The sequence below is a fragment of the Phyllobates terribilis genome, unplaced genomic scaffold (genome assembly GCF_046119375.1).
Source record: "Phyllobates terribilis strain yellow unplaced genomic scaffold, ASM4611937v1 Scaffold_726__1_contigs__length_752350, whole genome shotgun sequence".
NCBI lineage: Eukaryota > Metazoa > Chordata > Amphibia > Anura > Dendrobatidae > Phyllobates > Phyllobates terribilis.
The window spans coordinates 265,322-293,202 of NW_027363486.1; the positions used below are offsets into that span (position 1 = coordinate 265,322).

General features: G+C 48.2%; 1 protein-coding gene across 1 annotated transcript in view; it reads right to left on the reverse strand.

Annotated features, from left to right (window-relative positions):
- Nucleotides 1-27,881, reverse strand: part of LOC141236829 (gastrula zinc finger protein XlCGF53.1-like) — a 162,539-nt gene that overhangs the window by 94,537 nt on the left and 40,121 nt on the right. The window lies entirely within an intron of this gene.

The window sequence follows — 27,881 nt, forward strand, 5'->3', positions numbered from 1 at the left end:
TCCAACACTCGTCCAGTCCCTGCCTCACACTAGAGACATTTATAATAACTCCAGGACTATGGAGCTGGTCATTTTCTCATAATCTGTGGCCATTATTAGTGATCTCGCATTGTACGGTAATATCACCCTGGAGGTTGTGATGTATTTAGTGTAATAGCGCCATCTAGAATATACAGTATATATCAGGCGATACCATGCTTTCTATAGTTAGTCGTCTTATGTGCCCTCTATAGCTATCTATTATACTTTATATTTCTTTATAATAATTTATAATAAATTACTCGATAGTTTTACAGCTTTATGATGTTTATTAATCTGCTGTAATTATAAAAGAAAGTCCAACCTTACAGTGGACACAGGTGGAAGTGTCCTCCATGATGGTGTAGGCTGAGGTGGAGCAAGTATATAGTCAGTGGGGGATCAAGATGACCAGTATTCCCCAGGGTTCCTTGTTATCAGGGAGGGACCCGGTGTATGCAATCAAAAGATCTTATCCTCTGACACCGGCTGTGTGCCATCAACAGGTAATGATCCTCTGTCCGGCTGTGTGCCATCAACAGGTAATGACCATCCGGCAGTGCGACATCAACTGGTCATCACCCTCCAGCTGTGTGCCATCAACAGGTAATGACCATCCGGCAGTGCGCCATCAACAGGTAATGACCCTCTGGCTATGGCCATCAATAGGTCATCACCCTCCGGCTGTGTGCCATCAACAGGTAATGACCATCCGGCAGTGCGCCATGAACAGGTAATGACCATCCGGCTGTGTGCCATCAACAGGTAATGATCCTCTGTCCGGCTGTGTGCCATCAACAGGTAATGACCCTCTGGCTATGGTCATCAATAGGTCATCACCCTCCGGCTGTGTGCCATCAAATGTTTTTATCTTCTGTCCAGTTTTGTGCCATCAAAAGGTAATGACCCTCCAGCTGTGGGCCATCAACAGGTCATCACCCTTCGGCATTTAGGCTTCTTGTCTTCTGTAAGATGCGATTCTTGAGTCTCCTGATGTTAAAAAATATTTAAAAAATCACCGATTAAACTAATAATCTATCTTGTACATAAGCATCACAATTTATAATCTATCTAGTGCATAAGTATGACAATTTAGCTCACAGAACATACACTATGCTAAAACATTAGACCCTACAAGCAGAAATTTGCTAAACTAACATAAATATAACTGACAAATCAGTAGAAAAATCGCTACCAATGGCACAGCTCTCTTCACATCAACCTGTAACCATAGTAGATAAGAAATAGAGGACAATGCTCATAGTCAGTTATCAACAATTCGGCATGGGGCATCCCACCAGAGACATTATAATATCTAGTAGATAATAGATGGCAATAGAATTTACCAACAAGCACATAGTATGCCAAACTCAAGTACATAGTATGCCAAACCTCGACACGTTTTCCTAAAATAGGTTCATCAGAAGCACATACTAGACAGTGATACTTAGCAAAGCGTTCATAGATATATGCGCCATATGATAAGGTGCTAAAGTGCAAGTGTGTGACAAAATATCCATTCGATTTCAGGTGCAATGCTGCATTGTATGTAGTAAGATGGTGCCCATCAGATTGCATGTATAGGACTAACCTGTGATGAAAACACGAGCAATGGGAAAGTTCAAGCAGTTGCCTTCTCAATCTTCCTCGCCTCTAAGACATCTAAGGAAACATCTTCTCCTCTTGATTTTGGGTGGAGGTGTTGTAGGCATTTCAGGCTCTGGCATTCTAGGTTCTGACATACTAGGTTCTGACATGCTAGGTTCTGGTGTGCTAGGTTCTGGTGCTCTTGGCTCTGGAATTCTGGGTTGTTGGCTTCTCTGAAAAATCAGTAACCTTTATGCTCCGTGGAACTTCGAGCTCTTCTTCCTATATTGTTGTGAGGGATCGTTCTGACCCAGACAATATCACTGAACGCCACTTTATAGTTGCAGCTAGGAACCTTTTTCGCATCCTGCGGTGCAGGAGCCATGGATGGAGTAGAACATTTGCCATTGGGCAGGACAGGTGTTCTCCTGGAGTCTTGCTCCTGAATCTGAGGGATGCAAATCGGCTCCTTACAAGCACTTTGTTCCTTCAGAATGGTTTTGTTCTCAGGAGTTTTCTGATTGTTTCACCAGGTTCAGACATTGCCCACTTGCTCAGGACAAGACTTAAGGCCAAATACTCTAGTATTGTCAGTAGTGTCATCACCGCAACAAAAACTGCGTCACGGAAGAGCCAAAGAGGAAGATTGATGGAAGCTTGATAGGTGCTTCTCCTGAGATCCACGGGTAGTGGGTCATCCTATAATAAAGAAAAAAAACATAATAAAGTCCTGTATATTTATACCCAATCCAGTCAAACAGAGAGCCCTTGTTATTATACAGTGATGGATACATTATCAAGCAACTTTCAGAAATATCCCATTGAGAAGATCAGGAAGAAGTTTGGGATTCACCTCCAGGGTCCATGGAATATTATTTACAGTTGAACTTTCATATGACCGACGGTCACATGTCCAGTATGAGAAGTCCTGCAAGAGGCGATATTCTCATTAGCTGATCATTGTGACCTCCATATTGATGAGAACATACTCGCCCTCAGTGTACTGTAATGTGGGGGGTAGAGCAACGTAAAGCACAGAAATGATAGGGTGATACTCATCATCTCCAGAGGTCTCTCAGCACCAAGGTATGGTCAATGAGATACAAGCTGCAGATGGGCCGAGGCTTCTAATATACCCAGGGGTGACATCACAAAGCCCTCTGTGACATCATTGCACAGTTCTATCCATCATGTCACTGATACTTTGGACCTAACTAAATGTCTAAAAGAGAACCCTTCCTCATGATTTCCAATCACGGAGCAGCTTCAGTTTTTCAAGAAAAGTTTAAAAAATATAATCTGTGCTGTGATTGGTCACAATGGCATATGAAGCAGAACGTCTTTAGATCTTTTAAAGGGAAAGTGTCAGCAATTTTTTTACAATTGTAAAATTGTAAAGTATTTATATTTATATATAAATACACATATATATTTAAAAAGGTTTCAATGGTATAAAATCTGAAAAAAATATTTTAACTCTTTTGATGTTTTCATCTTGTAAACACTAGGGGGAGCAGCTGCTGACATTTCCATGAAAACAGAATGCAGCTAGCTCGCATTACGACTGCAGTAAAAGTGGGCGGGATCTGCTCACATGGGTGTGATGTCACTCCTCCCCTTCTGGGCATTTGCAAAAAGGTAAATGAGACTGTAGTTTAGGATCACAGTGCGGAGCGATCACTGGTGACTGCAAAGTGATATATAAGGGACAACACCAAAGTCATTAATCACTACAAGGACAAGGCAGGAATGTGGGAGTCAGAGGGGTCACCCTACACTTATATCCCCTCTGACTGTCACTTCCTAAGCTCCTTTCCCTGCCATAACCTCTTATTCCCGCAGGTAAATTCTTACAGGACCCCCCTCCCCATCCCCTTCCCCTGCCGCAGCTGATTCTAAACGTCCTCCATATGTAATAATAGACAGGTACTCACCGGCAGCCTATGGTAATTCACAGGGTAGAACAGGGTACAGCACAGAAACAATATGGCGATCCTCATTGTCTCCAGGGGTATCTCAGCACCAAGATATGGCCAATGAGATATGAGCTCCAGGTGGATGGAGCCCCCTTATATACCCCAAGGGTGACATCACAACGCCCTCTGTGACATCATCACCCACAACATTCCGTCGCATGACATCACCCAGCACCAGCATCATGTGACCCAGCGTAAATAGAAATGGTCCTTGTTGCCTATAGCAACTATTCAAAACTAAGTTTAAACTTTTCCAACAGCTAAAGGCGGCTCTGTGATGGCAGTTTCTTCTTGTGGACGGTTGTGATAAATCTGCAGAACATCTACATAACGCGACATGTAGAAAATCCTGTCTTTTCCCCTCTGTTCTTCCTCTGGTGCTACAGAGACCGATAGAAGGAGCTTTTCCAGACCTTACAGTGCACAATATGGGACCTAATCACTGATATCCCAGATCTCCTCAGTACAAGCATACCGCCAACCTATGAGGACTAGAAAGAGGGCGAAACCATGCGGCACGCGTAGTCTGGCCACGCCCCTATCCACACCCCAAGCCACGCCCTTTTTATACCTTGGCAGGAGGAGATGTCTGTACAAAGCGCAAGTTATCAAAAGGCTGAAGGAACACTTTATCAACATGAATGAAGGTTTTGAAGGGCATCCACTGTCCCGGCACTACCGGAAGTTCCACAACCAATCTTATAAGGACACTAAGTTTTGTGGGATCTGATTAGTCCCCAGAAAATGGAGGGGAGGTGATTACCTGAGATTAATGTCGCGGATGGAATCCAAATGGATCTTCACATTAAATAGCTTGGCTCTGAAGGGCCTTAATCACGAGAGTCAGCTGTATGCCTTCAACTCGCAGCGGTATATACTGTATGTATTTTTTATCCCAGTACCAATTGAACATTTACATTGCACTTTTATGAACCTCCTTATATTTTATCAATATAATATGTTTTTTGGATATATTCCTTTGAATCCACCTATTTTATATATGTATTTGTTTCTATACATTGATACCCCTATTGGAGATACAATATAATGTTTTTATTTTTCTCCTTCATTTTTTCCTTTTTATCTCTGGATGGTACTAAGTGCCGAATTTATACTATCCTGGTAATATACACTGATTAACAGACTGTTTTTTATAGCCATCAGAAATATAAGTATATAATTTTTATTCATTTTTAACTAATTGTGAAAGTTTGAACAAAGTCTTTTTTATTATTATTTTTTTCACACACAGTCTATTCTTATTGGATTTCTATCTTAGTTCTATTGCACCTCCATATGTCCTTTTGCACTGTCTTGATAGTATTGGATCTTCCTCCATTTCTTTGGTTGTATTATCTTTGTGGGGGGCGTTTGGACTTTATTAGGTTACCAGTTTGACTACCAGTGAGATGTTGACGAAGAGGAACGGTGAGTCCTCGAAACGCGTAGTTTTTTTTGGCCTATACAGGACATCAAAGGAGAAGGAGAGAGTCAATGCACAGGGATAAGCCCTCCTGATATCCAGAAGATATATATAACCATATCATATTATTGATACAAAATATAAATGCACAGAGTCAATAAAATCACTTAAAAACACCAAACCCCATCCTTACTTTGCAAGATACCTATTCCAAAGGTGTATCTAGGTTTTCTGGCACCTGGTGCAGCAGGGGCTGGCTGGCACATTTTAGCCTGGGGGGCAAGCACACAGCAGTGGACCATGAGTAGCGGCCCATCCTTAACATGTTTATTACCAGATGCACCATAAGCCTATATTCACACGACCGTATTGTCTAAGTGTTGCCCGTGAAAAAAGCTGACAGCACTTGGACCAGTTCAGATGAGTGTTTGTAGTGGTCAGACATAGTACATATTATTCTTATGTATTACTATTTTTAAAGCAGATATACCTTTTTAGAGATGTAGTACCAGGGGCGGACCTACCGCCGTGCAGCCGGTTCATTGAACGGGGACCCCCGAGGGAGAGGGGGCCCCTCCAGCCTCCAGCAGGGCCGCCATCATGGCATGACTGCCCTGACTCCAGCATGGGGCCCGGCCGGTCGGGGCCCCCTCGGAGCCCCCCCCTTGTGCGTCTCCTCATGGGGCCCCCCCCCGCAGGACCCCCCCCCGCCGTCACATTACCGGAGATGTGCCTGCGCTCAGCATGGGCCCCATGCTGAGCGCAGGGACATCTCCAGTCATGTGACGGCGCCGGCACAATACTTACCCCTCCCCGTGCCTCCGCAGCATCTTCCGCGTCCTCTGACTGTGACGTCTCAGGTCAGAGGGCACGGTGACGTCTTTACACCACGCGCTCTCTCCTGAGCTGTCACATCACAGAGCGGGAAGACGCGCGCAACGCTGGATTCCGGATCAGCAGCAGGTAAGAAGTGAGGTGAGTATTTTTTTTATTTTTTTTTTTATGTATGGGGGCATGGGGCATTTAATGGTTGAGGGAGAGTGGGTGTGACATCCTGCATGGGGCATTATATGGGGGAGGTGGTGTGACATCCTGCATGGGGCATTATATAGGGGGGGTGTTGGCATCCTGAATGGGGCATTATATGGGGGAGGGGGGAATTGACATCCTGCATGGGGGCATTATATGGGGGTAGGGGGGGAGGGATGTGACATCCTGCATGGGGCATTATAAGAGGGGAAGGGGGGAAGTGACATCCTGCATGGGGCATTATAAGAGGGGAAGGGGGGAAGTGACATCCTGCATGGGGCATTATAAGGGAGGGGGGCGTGACATTCTGCATGGGGCATTATAAGAGGGGGAGGGGGGAATTGACATCCTGCATGGGGCATTATATAGAGGGTGGGTGTCCTCCTGCATGGGGCATTATAAGGGAGGGGGTGGCCTGACATGCTGCATGGGGCATTGAAAAGGGGGAAGTGACATCCTGCAAGGGGCATTATATGGGGGGGAAGAGGTGACATCCTGCATGGGGCATTTTATGGGGGGTAGATGTGACATCCTGCATAGCGCATTAAAAGACGGGTGTCATCCTGCATGGGGCATTATAAGGGGGGAACAGCCTGCATGGAGCGTTACATGGGGGCCAATATTCTGTATGGAGAGTTATATGGGGGTCAGTATTCTGTATGGAGCGATATATGGGGGACAGTATTCGGTAGGGAGCGTTATATGGGGGCCAGTATTCTGTATGCAGTGTTATATGGGGACCAGTATCCTCTATGGAGCGTTATATAGGGACCAGTATCCTGTATGGAGCATTATATGGGGACCAGTATCCTGTAGGTAGCATTATAAGGGGGTCAGTATCCTGTATGGAGCATGATATGGGGCCCATAATACTGTATGGAGGACTATACTGTCCGGTCTGCACTGTGCGTTGTGAGGATTCGCCGGTTTCTGAGCTATTGTAGAATTTACAATAGATATCGCTCATGTAATGTAGTAAGTGAAATCCTTGGCCTTGTACTATATATATATATTTCTCTGCGGTATCTGTGCATCATGAATCATGGTATGTGTTAAAGGGGCCCACTGAAACTCTGTTGCCCAGGGCCCACAAAAACCTGGAGCCGGCCCTGGGGGTAAGTATAACAAGTTGTATTTTTACATACAATTAATTAACTTGGAGTGGGAGGAATCAGAGATGCACGGGGGGATGAGAGATGCACGGGGGGGGCCTTCATGCCCCCTATGAAGGGCGGGGGGGCCCCCAAAAAATTCTTGCACAGGGGCCCACTACAGTCTGTGTCCGCCCCTGTGTAGTGCGCTGTGTTTTTCTACACTCCTAAAATAACATATCAGCAGAGTAAAGGTGGTCACGCATAAGCCCAGGTCGGCTAGATAGATACCTATGAATTATTATTTTGTATATGTTTTCAAACATACTTGATCAATGAAATCATCATTGTAAACTTCAACTCCACATAATAGTATATGATGTAGCAGTCACTAATTATCTTGAGTGCTTCATCTGATGTCCGTGCACATAGTATACATAGTATACCACATACAGTACAATATATATAGGAGAATATACAGTATGACTGGTATATAGAGACGAGCAATTTGTAGAACCGTGGTCCAGTGGTCAGATGAATATTCTGTGGCTGCTGAACAGGAGCCACCACATAGTCTCCTTTTTACAGCCCCACATAGCCTTCCATATACTGTACAGTGTGAGCCCCACATAGCCTCCTCTATACAATGTGAGCCCTCACACAACCTCCTATATGAGTATGAGCCCTCACATAGCCTCCTATATACAGTATCAGTCCCCACACAGCCTCCTGCATATAGTGTGAGGACCCACACAGCCTCCTGCATATAGTGTGAGGACCCGCACAGCCTCCTGCATACAGTGTGAGGACCCACTGTGTGAGTACAGTGTGAGGACTGGTCGTCGGATATGTTGCACGCTTATTGAGATGTGTTATTGACAGCTCTATCATTTTTCTTGCCACTATCTTGTTAAATATACAGGTTGGATACATTTGGTGTTCATGCCATATAAATTCCTGTTTATAACGAGTACATATTTATGATAGGTAGCTTTGTTTTACTACCATTGGCAGGCATTAACTGGATTTTAGTGACGTTTTATATCTTTTTTACCTACGTATTCATTAAAGGTTATGTTTTAACCTCTTTCACTACTTTAATTGCTTCATATTACCTTTATTGAGTGGTGACCTGTATGATAGTGTGTGAGCACCAGCTCCAGGCGTCCCTGAAGAGGGGCAGGGAAAAAGTAAAGGGGGCAGTGGAAAGGGGGTTTATCCAAGGAGGGGTGAGGTCAGCAGAGTATGAGAGACAGACTCATCCTAAACCAGGGGTCTCAAACACGCGGGTCGCATGTGGCCCTTCAGACTGGTTCATGCGGCCTGTGTGCACCATAGACCCCGATCGCGGCCCGGTCCAGGGGCTGCCGACAGCTGCACTTTAGTTCAGTGTATTGCTGCGCAGAGACCGGCTCTCTGCATGATACAATACCAATGCCAGCCACCGGCCTATCAGAGGCCAGCAGCGGACATCCGCGTCCCAGCGCAGCGGTGCATGACATCACTAACATGGGCAGATGTCAGCTGCTGGCCTCTGATAGGCCGGTGGCAGGCATTGGTCTCTGCGCAGCAATACACTGAACTAAAGCGCAGCTGCCGGAAGCTCCTGGACCAGGCCGCGATCGTCAAGGGGTCTATGGTGCCTGCGCCCGCATATGCAGAAAGGACACCGAGAGAACGGAGGACAGGTGAGAAGAGACTTTTTTTTTCTTATATATGTATGTGAAGAATGGAACAGCGGACATTCCTACAATATAGGGACCTGAATGGGGACATTCTTACAATATGGGAACCTGGATAGCAACATTCCTACAATGTGGGACCTGGATGGGGACATTCCTACAATATAGGGACCTGAATGGGGACATTCCTACAATATGGGAACCTGGATAGGAACATTCCTACAATGTGGGACCTGGATGGGGACATTCCTACAATGTGGGACCTGAATGGGGACATTCCTGCAATATGGGGACCTGGATGGGGACATATCTACAATGTGGGGACCTGGATAGGGACATTCCTACAATGTGGGGACCTGGATGGGGACATATCTACAGTATGGGGAACTGGATTGGGACATATCTACAATGTGGGGACCTGGATAGGAACATTTCTACAATGTGAGGACCTGGATGGGAGACATTCCTACAAGATGGGGACATTATAACAAGATAGGGACCTAGATGGGGGACCTTACGACAAGATGGGGACCTGGATGGGGGACATTACGACAAGTTGGGGACCTGAATGGGGGACATTACGACAAGATGGGGACCTGGATGGGGCATTACTACAAGATGAGGACCAGGATGGTGCATTACTACAAGTTGAGGACCAGGATGGGGCATTACTACAAGATGAGGACCAGGATGGTGCATTACTACAAGATGAGGACCAGGATGGGTCATTACTAAAAGATGAGGACCAGGATGAGACATTACTACAAGATGAGGACCAGGATGAGGCATTAGATGAGGCATTACTACAAGATGAGGACCAGGATGAGTCATTAACCCCTTTACAACCCAAGGTGGTTTGCACATTAATGACCAGGCCAATTTTTACAATTCTGACCACTGTCACTTTATGAGGTAATTACTCTGGAACACTTCAACAGATCTCCCTGATTCTGAGACTGTTTTTCGTGACATATTGTACTTCATGATTGTGGTAAAATTTCTTCGATATCACTTGCGTTTATTTGTGAAAAAAATGGAAATTTGGCAAAAATTTAGAAAATTTTGCAATTTTCAAAATTTGAATTTTTATGCCCTTAAATCAGAGAGATATGTCACACAAAATAGTTAATAAATAACATTTCCCACATGTCTACTTTACATCAGCACAATTTTGGAACCAAAATTTTTTTTTACTGGGGAGCTATAAGGGTTAAAAGTTGACCAGTGATTTCTCATTTTTCCAACAAAATTTAGAAAAACATTTTTTTAGGGACCACATCATATTTAAAGTCACTTTGAGGGGTCTTTATGACAGAAAATACCCAAAAGTGACACCATTCTAAAAACTGCACCCCCCAAGGTGCTCAAAACCACATTCAAGAACTTTATTAACCCTTCAGGTGCTTCACAGGAATTTTTGGAATGTGGAAGAAAAAAATTAACATTTAACTTTTTTCACAAAAATGTTACTTTAGACCCAATTTTTTTTATTTTCGCAGGGGTAACAGGAAAAAATAGACCCCAAAATTTGTTGATCAATTTCTCCTGAGTAAGCAGATACCCCATATGTGGGGGAAAACCACTGTTTGGGCGCACGGCAGGGTACGGAAGGGAAGGAGCGCCATTTGACTTTTTAAATGTAAAATTTGCTTGAATAATTAGCGGACGCCATATTGCATTTGGGGAGCCCCCCTGATGTGCCTAAAAGTGGAAACCCCCCACAAGTGACCCCATTTTGGTAACTAGACCCCTCAGGGAACTTATCTAGATGTGTGGTGAGCACCTTGAACCCCCAGGTGCTTCACAGAAGTTTATAAAATTGAGCCGTAAAAATAAAATTTTCACATTTTTCCCACACAAATGTTTTTCAGCCCCCACTTTTGCATTTTCATAAGGGTAACAGGAGAAATTGCACCATGCAGTTTGTTGCCAATTTCTTCTGAGCAAGCAGATACCCCATATGTGGGGGAAAACCATTGTTTGGGCGCACAGCAGGGTTTGGAAGGGAAGGAGTGCCATTTGACTTTTTAAATGTAAAATATGCTTGAATAATAAGCGGACGCCATATTGCATTTGGGGAGCCCCTGATGTGCCTAAATAGTGGAAACCCCCCACATGTGACCCCATTTTGGAAACTATACCCCTCAGGGAACTTATCTAGATGTGTGGTGAGCACCTTGAACCCCCAGGTGCTTCACAGAAGTTTATAACATTGAGCCGTAAAAATAAAATTTTCTCATTTTTCCCACAAAAATGTTTTTCAGCCCCCACTTTTTCATTTTCATAAGGGTAACAGAAGAAATTGCACTATGCAGTTTGTTGTTCAATTTCTCCTGAGTTAGCAGATACCCCATATGTGGGGGAAAACCACTGTTTGGGCGCGCGGCAGGGTTCGGAAGGGACGGAGCACCATTTGACTTTTTGATTGTAAAATTTGCTTGAATAATTAGCGGATGTGCCCCTGATGTGCCTTAACAGTAGAAACCCCCCACAAGTGACACCATTTTGGAAACTAGACCCCTCAGGGAACTTATCTAGATGTGTGGTGAGCACCTTGAACCCCCAAGTCCTTCACAGAAGTTTATAACATGGAGCCGTGAATATAAAAAAATCAAACTTTTTCCACAACAATGATGTTTTAGCCCCATTTTTTTTATTTTCACAAGGGTAAGAGGAGAAAATGGACCCCAAAAACTTTTGTGCAATTTCTCCTGATTACGCCAATACCCCATATGTCGGGAAAATACAGTGTTTGGGCGCACGGCAGAGTTCAGAAGGGAAGGAGCACTGTGTGACTTTTTGAACGCAAAATTGGCTGGAATCGATAGCGGACGCCATGTCGCGTTTGAAGAGCCCCTGATGTGCCTAAATAGCTGAAACCCCCCACAAGTGACCCCATTTTGGAAGCTACAACCCTCAAGGATTTTATCAAGGGGTATAGTGAACATTTTGAACCCAGAGGTACGACACAACATTTGATGACATTAGGTCATCATATTGAATAAGTTGTCATTAGTCTTGAGCGCAAGTGCTCGCTACTTGAGCTTGCATCGGGTACTCAGGTATGCACCATGTATCACAGGTGCTCAAGTGAAATGCTCGAGTCCCCTCCCGCATGTTTCACGGTTATTAGACACCCCCCAAAAAACATGCGGGGATCGCTCGAGCATGGCAGGCAATCCCCGCGAGGTTATTTTGGCCGTGAAGCATATGGGGCGGAGACTCGAGCACCCGCGATACTCAATGCATACCCGAGTACCTGATGCAAACTTAAGTAGCGAGCAATGGTGTTCAACACTAGTTGCCATATCGTCATCTTTTTTTCTTTTTTTTTTTATAAAAAAAAAACAACCCTTACCCCCAACCCGAACAATACCCTAGCCCTACCCTGACCCCAACCCTAACATTAGCACAACCCTAACCCCAACCCCAGCCCTAGTGTTTATTTTTTACGCCGTTCCTCATGCGGTATAAGTGATTAGATGACCTTATTCTTTAGGTCGGTGCGACTACAGAGATACCAGAATGATATCGGGTTTTTATGATTGACAGCTGTCACACACTAAAAGACACATGTTTTGTAAAATCTAGTTTTTGCATCGCCATATTTTGAGAGCTATAATTTTTCCATATTTTGGCCGACAGAGTCATGTGATGGATTTTTTTTTGCGGGACAAGTTGACGTTTTTATTGATGCCATTTTCAGACACGTGACATATTTTGATCGCTTTCTATTCCAGCTTTTGGGAGGCAGAATAAACAAAAACCTACAATTCAGGAATTGTTTTTTTTTTTTTTTTTTTTTATTCTACTCCGCGTGTGGCAAAATTGATAAGGTAGCTTTATTCTTCGGGTCAGTACGCTTACAGTGGTACCACATTTATATCGTTTTTCTATGTTTTGGCGCTTTTACACAATAAAAGACATTTTATAGAAAAAATTATTTTTTTGCATCGCTTTATTCTGAGAGCTATCACTTTTTGAATTTTCAGATTATGGAGCTGTATGGTGGCTTGTTTTTTGCGGGAGAAGATTACGTTTTCAGCGGTACCATTTTTATCTATATTCATCCTTTTGATCGCGTGTTATTCCATTTTTTGTTTGGCGGTATGATGATAAAGCATTGTTTTTTGATTTATTTTTTTTTACCGTGTGCAATGAAGGGGTTAACTAGTGGGACAGTTTTATAGGTCAGGTCGTTCCGGACGCGGCGATAACAAATATGTGTACTTTTATTGTTTTGTTTTGTTTTTTCATAATAATATTTATTGATGGGTACATTATATTTTTATTTTTGGTGGATTAATTTTTTTATTTATTTTTTTAATATTTTTACAATTTTTTTTTAATTTTTTTTTCACTTTCTGAGAGGTTTTACACTTTTTTACTTTGTCCCACTCTGGGACTTTCACTTTTTTTATTCTGATAACCTGCATAGCATAGGGATGGAGCACCATCCCTGAGCCATGCAGGCAGTCAGCGCTGCACAGTGAGAAGATGTTTCGGTCATGCACTGTGCATGACCAATCAATCTTCCTGCTGTCTGGTGACCCAGATGTTGTCATGACGACATCAGGTCATCATGGCAACACCCGGGAAGCCGCGGCAGACAGCGCTGGAGGCCAGAAGAGGAGGTGAGTATTGCGATCACCTCCCCTTGCCACCGCAATGCTGCGATCGACTTCGATCGCAGCATTGCGGGGGTTAATGTGCCGGGAGCGGTGCGGGACCGCTCCCTGCACATAGTACCGGGTGTCAGCTGTGACAATCAGCTGACACCCGGCGGCGATCGCGCCCGCACAGCCTGTGTGCGCGCACGATCGCCATGACGTACTAATACGGGTCAGGCTCTTAAAGCCCAGGGCACAGAAGCGTATTAGTACGTCATGGGCTGTAAAGGGGTTAATACAAGATGAGGACAAATTCAAAAGGTGTATAGAAAAAAAAATTATATCACTAAAAATGTCATTTTGTCATGCAAAGAATGCGGACCATCTACCCAGCCGAGTTTGAGACCCTTGCTTTATAAAGTATCTCTGCTTAACAAACAGTTGCTTCTGAGAAGCTAATGATAGCAAATGATCAGGCAATATTTTCTGTGCATTTTCCCATTTCATTCTACTTGTGCCTCCTTTTCGCAAACATTCTGTTTCAATTTTTGGGTTAACTCCTTTATTTTGGATTTTATCTTATTGATCTCCCCTATGCATATTCCCCGTACATATGCTTTCATAGCATCCCATATAAATCTCGTAGATGATGACCCATCATTAAAACGAAAATATTCTAAGATTCTAGAGCTAAGAGTAGGACCAATTAGTTGCAGCAAAAAAGGATTGATGTGCCATGTATATTCCCCCGGAGACCTCACAGCACCCATCTGCAGTTGTACCTGTATAGGCGAGTGGTCAGAGACACTCCTTGGCTGATACCTCACTGATTTAATATAGGGTATGATTGATTCAAAGCCAATAGCTTGGTCTATTCTTGACAAAGTATGATGGGAGGCGAAGTAACAGGAATATTGTCTGACATCAGTGTGCCGTATTCTCCATAGGTCCACTATGCCTACCTCCTCTAGCAGATAATGTAGAGATGTACAGTCATGGCCAAAAGTTTTGAGAATGACACCAAAATTATATTTTCACATGATCTGCTGGCCTCTGGTTTTTATTAGTGTTTGTCTGATGTTTATATCACATACAGAAATATAATTGCAATCATATTATGAGTACCAATAGGTTATATTGACAGTTAGAATGAGTTAATGCAGCAAGTCAATATTTGCAGTGTTGCCCCTTCTTCTTCAAGACCTCTGTAATTCTCCCTGGCACGCTCTCAATCAACTTTTGGACCAAATCCTGACTGATAGCAGTCCATTCTTGCATAATCAATGCTTACATTTTGCCAGAATTTGTTGGTTTTTGTTTGTCCACCCGTCTCTTGATGATTGACCACAAGTTCTCAATGGGATTAAGATCTGGGGAGTTTCCAGGCCATGGACCAAAATCTCTATGTTTTGTTCCATGAGCCATTTAGTTATCACCTTTGCTTTATGGCAAGGTGCTCCATCATGCTGGAAAAGGCATTGCTTGGCTCCAAACTGCTCTTGGACGGTTGGGAGAAGTTGCTCTTGGAGGACATTCTGGTACCATTCTTTATTCATGGCTGTGTTTTTAGGCAAGACTGTGAGTGAGCCGATTCCCTTGGCTGAGAAGCAACCCCACACATGAATGGTTTCAGGATGCTTTACAGTTGGCATGAGACAAGACTGGTGGTAGCGCTCACCTCTTCTTCTCCGAATAAGCTGTTTTCCAGATGTCCCAAACAATTGAAAAGGGGATTCATCAGAGAAAATGACTTTGCCCCAGTCCTCAGCAGTCCACTCCCTGTACCTTTTGCAGAATATCAGTCGGTCCCTGATGTTTTTTCTGGAGAGAAGTGGCTTCTTTGCTGCCCTCCTTGAAACCAGCCCTTGCTCAAAGAGTCTCCGCCTCACAGTGCGTGCAGAAGCACTCACACCAGCCTGCTGCCATTCCTGAGCAAGCTCGGCACTGCTGGTAGTCCGATCCAGCAGCTGAAACAGTTTTAAGATACGGTCCTGGCGCTTGCTGGTCTTTCTTGGGCGCCCTGGAGCCTTTTTGACAACAATGGAAGCTCTCTCCTTGAAGTTCTTGATGATGCGATAGATTGTTGACTGAGGTGCAATCTTTGTAGCTGCGATACTCTTCCCTGTTAGGCCATTTTTGTGCAGTGCAATGATGGCTGCACGTGTTTCTTTAGAGATAACCATGGTTAACTGAAGAGAAACAATGATACCAAGAACCAGCCTCCTTTTAAAGTGTCCAGTGATGTCATTCTTACTTAATCATGATTGATTGATCGCCAGCCCTGTCCTCATCAACACCCACACCTGTGTTAATGGATCAATCACTAAAACGATGTTAGCTGCTCCTTTTAAGGCAGGACTGCAATGATGTTGAAATGTGTTTTGGGGGTTAAAGTTCATTTTCTGGGCAAATATTGACTTTGCAAGTACAGTAATTGCTGTTAAGCTGATCACTCTGACATTCAGGAGTATATGCAAATTGCCATTGCAAAAAATGAAGCAGTAAACTTTGGAAAAATTACTATTTGTCTCATTCTCAATACTTTTGGCCATGACTGTATATTGTGCATTTTGAAAAAAATTTCCAGTATGGAATTTATCCCAGAAAGGGTGGAGGTAGGTGGTAAAATCCCCTCCCCCTGCGAGGTTGGGATTTAGGAGGATGTTAGTTTTAGATCAGTTGCAGAACGGAGGGCACGGGAGGGGTGATAGACAGAAATGAGGGATGAGATATAGGGTGGTGCAGAACTGTGGAGGGCTTTATGGGTGAGAGAGATGAGTTTGTATTGTATTCTGTGGTGAATGGGTAACCAGTGCAATGACTGGCACTGGTTAGAGGCGTTGGTGAAGCGGCCTGATAGAAATACGACCCTGGCTGCTGTATTCAGAATGGATTGGAGAGGAGAGAGTTTGTTTAGAGGGAGACCGATTAGAAGAGAGTTGCAGTAGTCCAGACGAGAGTAAATAAGAGCGACAGTAAGAGTTTTTGCAGTATCAAAGGTGAGAAAATGTGGGGTTCTGGAGATGTTTTTAAGGTTCAGGTGACATGAGTGAGTGAGTGATTGTAGCCCAGTCAAGAGAGCTTGTAAAAGAACTTCTACATGATGTTTCAAGGATGGAAAGAGACTGCCATCTACTGGCCAGACGCAGTCAAGCAGAACCAAGATATGCAAGGGAAGTTGCAGGGAGAGCAAGTTCAGACGCTGGACCTGATCAGGTGACTTCCAGGAAGGAGTTCCGGAAAATAAGAGGCCAGCGCGCCAAACCTGAGGGGTCTTTGGCGCCAAGCAGCAGAAAGGAGCAGATGTGTTCCCTGCGTCCTGAGAAACCCCGCGTGACAGGCCTAAGCCAGAGGCCTGTGAGGTGCCACAGCCGGGCACCGGTAAAAGAGCTCCGGATATCTCGCGGATGTTACCTGAGTGCTGTGCCTGCTGAGGAGACTAGGAACCTAATTGCGGTGCTGAGTGAGTTTGCGGAACCCGACGTCGCCCGCCGACAGACGAAGCCTGGAACCCCCTATCCAAAGCTCGAGAGACTGCCTCCAACAGCCAAGCAGAGAGGAGTTGAGAGACGGTTGCCCCAGGAAAGTCACGCCAGCGGAAGCAGAGGAGCTGCATACGTGAACAGGGCCGTCACTTCCACTGTTCACCCACAGTACCGGGGACAATTGGGTTTAGATACTCAGGTTGGGAGGGGAACGGTTGGGACTAAAGGAGCACAACGTGATCTAATTGAATTTATGCGGAAGAGACTCACGGCCTAGCGTGAATAACCGATGACCCCCGCTAGGGCCAAATGTACAGTTAAAGAACTTACGTGGTGTCTCCCATGATTGAGGGCATCACCCTACTTAAGAGACTTCGCCTTACTTAAGAGACTTCACCTTACTTAAGAGACTTCACCCAACTAAAGACACTGCACCTTACTTAAGAGACTTCACCTTACTTTGAGAGGCTTCACCTTACTTTGAGAGACTGCGTCTTATTTTGAGAGATTTTGCCTTTTGATGATATATTGAATTACTGTTCATTACCCTTGTTACTAATCCCTTGTTCAGAATACCTGTTGCATAAAATTGTTTATTTTCATCTCAGACTGTTCTCGTCTTGTGTCTCTGTGCATTGCATTCCCGCACCTGCATTACATTTGGCGTAGTCGGCAGGATGCAACATTCAGACGCAGAGATGGGGGATCAGTCTGTGGCTGGGTCCGGTCGGACCCATATACCCCTGGGGGCTATGCTCAGCCATCTTCCCAAGTTTTCAGGGGATGGCAAGTCACTGTGGGACTGGGTAGAAAGACTGAGAAGTATGCTACGGATGTACCCCCTTGATCCCCTAGCCCAGGCGGAGCTGGCCCTCCTAACCCTTGATGGAGAGGCCCGACAGACTGTGATGTACCACCCACCTGGGGACCGTGACACCGTGGATAAAGTGATAAAAATTTTAGAGGACATGCACGGTGACACTACAGATTTGGGACACTTGCGTTTACGGTTGTTCCAGCGGGTCCAAGGGGAAAATGAGACAGTAAATCAGTATGTTAACGCGTTGCAGGAAGTGACGGCCCATATCACTAAGAAAGCTCGAGATGGGAACCGAGGACTGGGATCATTGGATGAGGTGTTGCGTGACCAACTGATTGCCGGCTTGAAAGACCCTTCCCCGAGGCAGATCCTGAAGGAGCGGCTGCGATTGAGCCCTGATATGGGCTTCCTGGAGGTAGGGGCTGAAGCTAGAGTCCTGGAGAGAGAAGTTCCTGTTCTCAAAACCACAGTTAGAAGTCAAGAGGCAATTGCTTCTGGATTCACCAACCAAGAGCCTGATTGAGTATGGGAAATACGTCAGGAAATTCGAGACATTCGGGGTGAGCTGAATGCTATTAGAAAGCCCCCTACTGCCCCCTTGCCGACGGACCGTTCTGCTCAACGCGGACGGAGACCAGAACGAGAGAGACGTTCCTACCCGGACCCAGCACGGCATGTACCCGACCTATTGGCAGAAAGAGGACCGGAGTGCTGGACTTGCGAAGGTAGGGGGCATATCTCCAAAGACTGTCCCAACGGAGAAAGGAGGAGGAGGGGACAGCCGTTAAAGTAAAATGCCCCACGGTTGTCGAGCATACCGTGGGGTCTCGTGCTTCAGAGAGTAGAAGAGGGAGCTCTGAAGACATTGTCTCCGAGAGGCCCATCATCTGGGCTGAATTCAATGGGCAGCGGATCCGCTGTTTGATGGACACCGGGTCTCAAGTGACCACTATGCCTGAGACGTATTTCCAAAGTCACTTTCCTGAAGTCACTCGTTCCTGCCGGGAACCCACTGTCAAATTGGTGGCGGCCAATCAACTACCTATCCCAGTAGCGGGAGTAGTATGGATGTCCATGCGGGCATGTGGAAAGGACCTCGGTCGAAAATGGATCGTACTAACCACAGGGCCTGGAGGCGATGGGCCCATTGTAACCCTGGGCATGAATGTGCTGAAAGAAGTCGGACAGTTCCTGGCTGAGGGCTGTAGCAAAAACAACTGGACCCGCGCCACTCGAGACCCAGCTAGCAAGAGAGTGTTCCAACACCTCGTGCAGGTCAGCCTGATTCAAAAATTGCCCGCTACCTCTCAGTACCTTGGCAAGGTATCAATACCGCCCGAATCCACAATGACACTGCCGGTGGGACAGACTGTACTCACGTTGCCGGTGCTGGCACATGTGTCCTTAGAGGGAATGGACATTCAAACTGAACCGATGGAAGGAGAAGAAGCGCCCTCTGGACTCCTGATTGCTCGAAACTTGGCCACCGTGCGGCACGGCCGAGTACCCGTGCGCTGCATCAATTTAGGTGGCACCAGTTTACAGTTGTTGCCCCGACAAGAGGTGGCGTGAGTGTACATAATGCCAGAGGCCCTTACTAGAGCGGACGCTATAGGGCTGGCACCTGTGGAAGGAAAACCATGGACCCTGGAGGTGTCCCTCAACAGCCAGGAGAATGGAAGAGAACCGTTGGCTGGACGCCACCTTCTGGAAGAAATGGAGGCTAATCTGACTGAGTTTTCTGCTGGACAAGTAAGGCAGATCAAACAACTTCTATAGCGATATCAGGGAGTGTTTGCACAGCATGAAGATGATTTCGGGTGCACTCGGGACATTCAGCACGAAATACCCACCGGAAATACTGCTCCCATCCGAGAGAGATATCGGCAGATCCCACCTCAAATGTACCAGGAGGTGAAAGAGCTGTTGGCCCACATGTTGCGGAACGGTGTGATCCGTGAAAGTCAGAGCCCCTGGGCGGCTCTGATCATGCTGGTCCGAAAGAAGGATGGTACCCTGAGATTTTGCGTGGACTATCGAAAGCTGAATGCCTGTACAGTCCGGGACTCATATCCACTCCCCCGAATCGAAGAGTCTCTATCTGCACTAGGGAGCGCCAAATTCTTCTCTTCCCTCGACCTGGCCAGTGGCTATTGGCAGGTCCCAGTAGCTGAGAAGGATCGTCCGAAGACCGCTTTTGTTCTCCCTATGGGCCTGTTTGAGTTCAATCGGATGCCGTTCGGACTAACAAATGCGCCAGGGACCTTCCAACGGCTGATGGAGAGATGCTTGGGGGACCTCAACTTTGAAGCCACTTTAATATATCTGGACAATATAATTATCTATTCCGCTACGTTTGAGGATCATCTCCGCCGATTGGAACAAGTGTTAGAACGGCTTCAGAGACACGGCCTGAAAATTAAGCCTCGAAAGTGTCATCTCTTCAAACGAGAAATTGAGTATCTGGGGCACACTGTGTCCAGTGCAGGAGTACACCCCACTGCATAGAAAGTAGCTGCCGTGCAGAAGTGGCCCACGCCCGCCAACCTAAGGGAACTGAGGGAGTTCCTGGGGCTTGCTGGATACTACCGCAGATTCATTAAAGACTTCGCTAAGATTGCAATCCCGCTCAATTAATTGCTGAGAGGAACAGCTGGGGGAGCCAAGCCAAAGCCCATCTAGTGGGGCCCACGACAAAAAGAGGCATTCCGAGCATTGAAAATGGCGCTAACAGATGCCCCAATCTTGGCCTACGCCGACTTTTCGCAGCCTTTCGAGTTGTACACCAATGGAAGCTTGCATGGACTGGGAGCAGTGCTGGCTCAAGTACAAGGAGGAAAAGAGCGAGTGATCGCGTATGCCAGCAGGTCACACCGAGATACGGAGAAGAATCCGGAGAAGTACAGTTCGTTTAAGCTGGAGCTACTAGCACTGGTGTGGGCCATGACCGAGAAATTTGCTGAGTACTTGTCAGGGTCAGAAGTGCAAGTGCGGACAGATAACAACCCTTTGGCCCACTTGGAGAACGCCAAACTGGGCGCGTTAGGATAGCGGTGGGTCGCAAGGATGTCCAAATACCAGTATAAGATTGCCTATGGGTCCAAGGCCCTGAACACCCATGCCGATGCCCTGTCCCGGGTCACTCAGGCGGGGCCGAAGGAAGACAGAGATGAGGAGCTCGAAGGCGATGAGATTCCGAATTTCAGCCAGTTCGTCGCTGCCCAAGAGACCAGAGAGGAGCCGAAGCCCACTCAGATTCTGGGCCGTTCAAGAGACGAATGGATACATCTGCAGCAATCCGATCCGGAGTTAGCAAAATTGAGGGAATGGGTCGCCCTTAATCAAAGACCCGACCAGGAAACCAGAGCCGCTTCACTTCCAACTACCCTACAAATCCTAGGTCAGTGGGAGAGGCTTCTCCTGAAGGACGGCTTGCTATGCCGAGGAATCCAGCTGCCTCGAGAGTTTGATGTTACCTGGCAGGTGGTAGTTCCAGGAGCGCTAGTAACACAGCTAGCCCAAGAAGCTCATGGAAGAGGTGCTCACTTCGGAGTAGAAAAGACCTTTCGGTGGTTGCAACGGCTGGTGTATTGGCCTCAACTGCAGCAAGAAGTCGAGGGAGTCTGCCGAGCATGTCGCCAGTGTGAGTTGAATAAGCCCCCGGAACAAAGAGCTCCCATTCAGACCATCCGAACTTCTGCCCCCTTGGAGGTCTTGATGATTGACTACTTGATGATAGGAACTTCATACAATGGTTATGGACACTGTTTGGTCATGACTGATCACTTCACCAAGTTCGCAGTAGTGACGCCTACTAAAGACCAGACGGCAGAAGCCACAGCTAAGGCCATCTGTCAAGATTTCATCCGGATTTATGGGTGCCCGAAGCGAATACATTCTGACCAGGGGGCCTGCTTCCAAGGGCGAGTGATGAATGAGTTGTACCGCATCTATGGAATCGACCGTTCCCGAACAACGCCCTACCACCCGCAAGGGAACAGCGTATGCGAGCGCTTTAACCGAACCCTGTTGCAAATGTTGCGAGCGCTGGAAGCGGACAAAAAGTTGAAGTGGTCCGAATATGTGTCTGAGCTGGTGTGGGTGTATAATAATCGAGTTCATGCGACCACCGGCTACACCCCTTACATGTTGCTGTTTGGAAGAAGTGGCCGACAAATCACTGAACTGGAGCTAGACTCAGAAGACCCCGGCCCGGGCGGTAGCCCAAGTACCTGGATTCGAGAACACCGGCGTCGGCTCCATACAGTGAGAAGACTGGTTGCTCAGAAGTTTCAGGAAGTAGAGCATGCAGTTCAGCCCCCGACGACAGGTGGATCACTTCAGCCAGGAGACCGAGTGCTGGTGAGGGCTAAACGATTTGGAAGTAGACTGGACCATTGTTGGGAGGCGATACCATATCGGGTGGTGAAGAAAGTTCACCCAGACAACCCAGTTTACGAGGTTAGGCCCGAAGGGGATGACGCCGCGACACCCAGGGTGTTGCACCGCAATATGCTGCGACCTTGCTCCTCTGAAGTGGAAGTCTGTAACGGAGTTGGGCCCCCAGACGTATTGGCTGAAGTGCCACATGCAGGAACCTTAGAGGATGAAGAAGGATGGGCCACAATGCAGTTGGGCCCGTCAGAACCGTTGCTGCCAACCTCGAGTGGAATTCCAAATGAGTCGGGAAATGATTTGCAATCCCCAGTGGTTGATTCCTCGGATCTCCCGGAGTCACCTCCGCAAGAAGAGCTCCGCAGAACTGAGCAGGCTAATGCCGGAATCCCTCCTAACCGGTAGGCTCAGGAAGAGTTCATCTGGTCTCAAATTGAACAGAAAATGCAGGAGTGTGCCCAACTCTTGTCTGAGCTTGCACTGCCTGGAAGGAGGCATCAGTTCTGCGAGAAGCCCACTCGCCCGAGGACTGGTGAGCAAAAAGGAGGGAGGAATGTAGCCCAGTCAAGAGAGCTTGTAAAAGAACTTCTACATGATGCTTCAAGGATGGAAAGAGACTGCCATCTACTGGCCAGACGCAGTCAAGCGGAACCAAGATATGCAAGGGAAGTTGCCGGGAGAGCAAGTTCAGACGCTGGACCTGATCAGGTGACTTCCAGGAAGGAGTTCCGGAAAATAAGAGGCCAGCGCGCCAAACCTGAGGGGTCTTTGGCGCCAAGCAGCAGAAAGGAGCAGACGTGTTCCCTGCATCCTGAGAAACCCCGCGTGACAGGCCTAAGCCAGAGTCCGGTGAGGTGCCACAAGCGGGCACCGGTAAAAGAGCTCCGGATATCTCGCGGATGTTACCTGAGTGCTGTGCCTGCTGAGGAGACTAGGAACCTGATTGCGGTGCTGAGTGAGTTCGCGGAACCCGACTTCGCCCGCCGACCGACGAAGCCTGGACCCCCCTATCCAAGGCTCGAGAGACTGCCTCCAACAGCCAAGCAGAGAGGAGTTGAGAGACGGTTGCCCCAGGAAAGTCACGCCAGCGGAAGCGGAGGAGCTGCATATGTGACACCCCAGGGGTCTGGTTGCCACAGTGATAGAGATGTTATGTCTGAGAGCAGGTGGGAGGTCCTTTGGTCAGGGATCCTGTGCATGCCACACCTCCTGCCCAGTCTTGGGAGGGGAAGAACTTCCCCTATATAAACCCGGGGCTGAAGCAGGGTTAGCAGTCAAGGAGAGTAGAGACAAGAAACAGCAGAAGCAATACTACTACGAGTCAGGGGCTGGCAGCTGCAGAGCTCGCCCTGACTGAGAAGCTTTCTTACCGGACCCGGCGTCCGAGGCTGTGGGGACTAACTCTTACCCAGCAGCAGAAGCCGACCGGCAGGGGATTTCAGGTACTCAGGCCCAGAAACCCGAAGGCACGGTCACACGCGTGGGACCAGCACCGCCATCGTGGAGCGGAAGCCATTAGAAGGCCCCGAGTCACCGGCCATACGGGTGAGCACCACACGGTACACTCAGGGACGTGGGCTACTTATATCCGCTTCTAGCAAGGTAGCCAGAAGAGTACAGTCAGTTTGGGAGGCCTACAACTCCGCCTGGCCAGGGGAGATCCCATCTGCTCAAGGACTGACCAGGCCCCGTTCACTAGCAAGTACTCCGGGAGGGTCTATCGTTGTTACCAGTAAAGACCCTGAATTACACCGCACCGTCTCTGAGTGGTTCCTGCTACCCCCATCATCCACATCTGCTGCCCTGAGGCCATACCCCTCCCGTTGGGGGTTATACCATCTACGCTGCACCATCTATCCACCGGCCTCAGCGGACTGTCCTGCAGCGGCAGCTCCATAGCTGCATTCAACGGGTGGCGTAGTCGTCCTGCATCTACCGCTGTTACATCGCCGCTCAGTTTGACTCCCTGGGCACGGACCGGGTCACCGCCACGAGACTACAACCCTCAAGAGATCCGGCTCCGGGTAAGCTCCCGCGTGCGCAACGCAGCGCGACACAGGCCCAGGGGCGCGTCAACTTTGGCGTAGTCGGGAGGATTTCGTGCCCGCAACCACCGGGTACTGCGTGCCTGAAAAAGAGACTTTTCAAACTTACCTGTGGTGAAGATTCCCGCCATCCGGCGCCATCTTCAGCCTTCTTCCCGCCATCGGTGAAGTTTCCCGCCATCCGGCGCCATCTTCTGCCTTCATCCCGCCATCCGTGGAGTTTCCCGCCATTGGACGCCATCTTGAGGACGCCGCACGGGAAGAAGAGGGGCGTGGACTCCGAAAGCGCGCGAGAACTGAAGCCCCGCCTCACGTCCGGACGTTGCGTAAGGTCCTGGAAGGAGCCCAGCAGACGCCGACGTCACAGGAGAGCGACGGAAGGTCCTCAACCCTGACGATCCACTGCGGAGCCGCGGCCTACGGAAGAGGATCATCGCAAGGTAGGCCACGGTCCACTAGGGGGGAGGAAGATGTCGGATACGGAGGAGAGCTTCACTGCCTCAACCCCCGCCAGCGCTACCGCTGCTGCAGTTATGCCCTTCACCATGCCCTATATCCCGGGAGCAGCTTGGCTACCCCAGTACTCAGGGGAGTCACATACCCTGCATGACTTTAGAGAAAAGCTGGATAGCCTCTTCCAGGTGTACCCCCTCACAGAAGAGCAAAAAGTGAGCATCCTGGTGGCCCAACTAACCGGGGCAGCCAAAAGGGAAGTAAAATCCTGGCCACCTGGGAGGAAGACTGTCGCAGGGATACTAACCCGGCTGAAGGACACCTTTGATACCCGCACCTCAGCCGAGATTAAGCTTAGATTCTACGGGTGCAAGCAGCGAGCGCATGAGAGTATAAGGGACTATGCACTAAACCTACAAGAGGCCCTGAGGGCCATTAAGCAGACCGACCCTGATGGAGTGGGAAACGAGGACAGGCTGTTGACCGAACAGTTTATAGAGGGACTGTATTGTAATACCCACCGAACCCAGTTGCGGGCAATGGCCTTACAGGATCCCCATCTGGGCTTTGCACAGTTCAAGGACAGAGCCATCCGGGTGCTCCGAGAACCGGCACCGGGTGGCGTTGTGACCCACAAGCGCCCTGCTATCACTTACCACCAGGAGGCGGCGCCCTTGTCGGCAGGGCCTGTGGGAGCTGATGCGCAGGCTTTGGACAATGACCCGGCTCCAGACCTACACCATCAGGTCCAAGAGCTAGCTAAGAGCGTTGCTGCGCTAACCCGAACTGTGCAGTCTTTACAGGCTTCCACCCCAGGGAAGATCCAGCTGGCATCCGGACCGGAGGACATCCCGTGGCGTCGACCAAGGAGGACCCCACCGGCCAGAGGAAGACCCAGTGACCGATACAGCGAGGACGAACGACCCATCTGCCGCCGCTGCAATCAATCTGGACATATGGCAAGGTACTGTTCTTTAAACAGGCACAACCTGGGGTAGAGGGCCAACCCCCAGGAAAAAGATCACCAGGCCCATCGAACTGGCGCGACAGATATGTGGGAGGACGTCCAGTCTTGCCTGTGGTACTGGATGGCATTCCCATGAGTGCCCTACTGGACACCGGGTCACAGGTCACCACCATCCCGTACGTGCTCTTTAAGCAGTACTGGAATGACTCGGATATTACCCGCTACCCTGACGACGACTTGAGTATCATCGCCAGCAATGGCCAGCCCGTGCCACAGATCGGATTTAAAGAGGTGACCATCAAAATCGGTAGAGTCGAACTGGCAGCACAGGGACTGATCATTGTAGATATTGACAAACATGAGAGTCACCCAAAAATAACTCTAGGAACTAATGTAATTGAAAATTGTCTTGCAGAGGTGATTTTCCTTTTACAGCAGGTTGCCAAGAACGCCAGCTCCGGCGAGCAGCGGGTGCTCCAGAAAGAGATCCGGGCACTGATGCGACGGCAACAGGTGGAACTCTCCGGCGGTGAGATTGGTAGCGTAAGAATGTGTGACCCTTTTCCTATTGCCATGCCCCCAAAAAGTGAAATGATGATTTGGTGCCGGGCAGCTATTGGTCTGAGAGGTAGAGATTACCAGGCAATGGTAGAACCAGTTTACTCGGACAGTAGGCTCACCATTTTGACAGCACGGGGGGTGGTTGATGTACGCCATGGAGGGTGCCCGTTCGCATAATAAATATCGGGGAGAGGGAAGTGTACCTGCCCCGGTATGCCACGCTAGCCAAATTATATACCATTAACCAAAATTCTATACAATCTGTGGAACCCTTGCCTCCATCTCACCCGGAGGAAGGTAACGGCTCTAAGAAAAACATGGAGGACTGGTGTCAGCAATTACATCTGGGTACTGACTCCACTCCCGCACACCAGAAACAAGGAGTCTATCGGGTGGTTCAGGAGTACGAGAGAGTGTTCAGTAAACACCCGTTAGACTTCGGGCGAGTCAAGGGGGTAGAACACCACATCCCCACGGGAGACCATCCTCCTATAAAAGAGAGGTATCGACCCGTACCCCCTGCCCACTACCAACACGCCAAGGGGATGCTTAGAGACATGAAGGAGGCTGGGGTGATCAGGGATAGCTGTAGCCCCTGGGCAGCTCCACTAGTCTTAGTCCGAAAGAAAGACAACACCATGAGGATGTGTGTAGATTACCGGAAAATCAATCGTATCACACACAAGGATGCGTACCCCTTACCAAGGATAGAGGAGTCATTGGCTGCTTTAAGATCTGCTAACTTCTTCTCTACCTTGGATCTCACTAGCGGGTACTGGCAGGTTCCTGTAGCAGAGGCGGACCGGGAGAAGACCGCATTCACCACCCCGATGGGACTTAGCGAGTTCACCTGCATGCCGTTCGGACTCTGCAACGCACCGGGAACCTTCCAACGACTAATGGAGTGTTGTCTGGGCCACAGAAACTTCGAGACGGTCCTGTTGTACCTGGACGATGTCATCGTATATTCCAAGACGTATGAGGACCACCTGAAACACCTGGCGGAAGTGTTCGAAGCTCTGACAAGTTACGGCCTAAAGGTGAAACCCTCCAAGTGTCACCTCCTGAAACCAAAGGTGCAGTACCTGGGACACGTGGTGAGCGCTGACGGAGTGGCTCCCGACCCTGATAAGATCACCGCAATTAAGGAATGGCCAAGCCCCTCCAGCGTAAAAGAAGTGCGGCAGTTCCTCGGGTTGGTAGGCTACTACCGAAGGTTTATTCCCGGTTTCACCAAAAAGGCAGCACCTATGCAGGACCTCCTGATAGGCCAGTCCCGGAAGGCCAAGAACCAGAAGCCGCCCTTCAAATGGGAGGAGCTGGAAGAAGAGTCCTTCCGCCAGCTGAAGATGGCCCTCACGGGGGACGAAATCCTGGCGTACCCGGATTATAGCCAGCCCTTTATCCTCTACACCGACGCCAGTAACATCGGGCTAGGAGCCGTACTGTCCCAGATCCAGCAGGGGAAGGAACGAGTAATCGCCTACGCCAGCCAAAAACTGCGACCCACCGAAAGGAACCCCGAGAATTACAGCTCATTTAAGCTAGAGTTCCTGGCCGTAGTATGGGCAGTCACCGAGCGCTTTAAGCATTACCTCGCTTCTTCCCGGTTCACCGTGTACACGGATAACAACCCGTTGACACACCTGGACACGGCAAGACTCGGTGCCCTGGAGCAGAGGTGGATGGCCCGTCTGTCCAACTACGAGTTCACAATCAAATACCGGGCAGGACGCTCC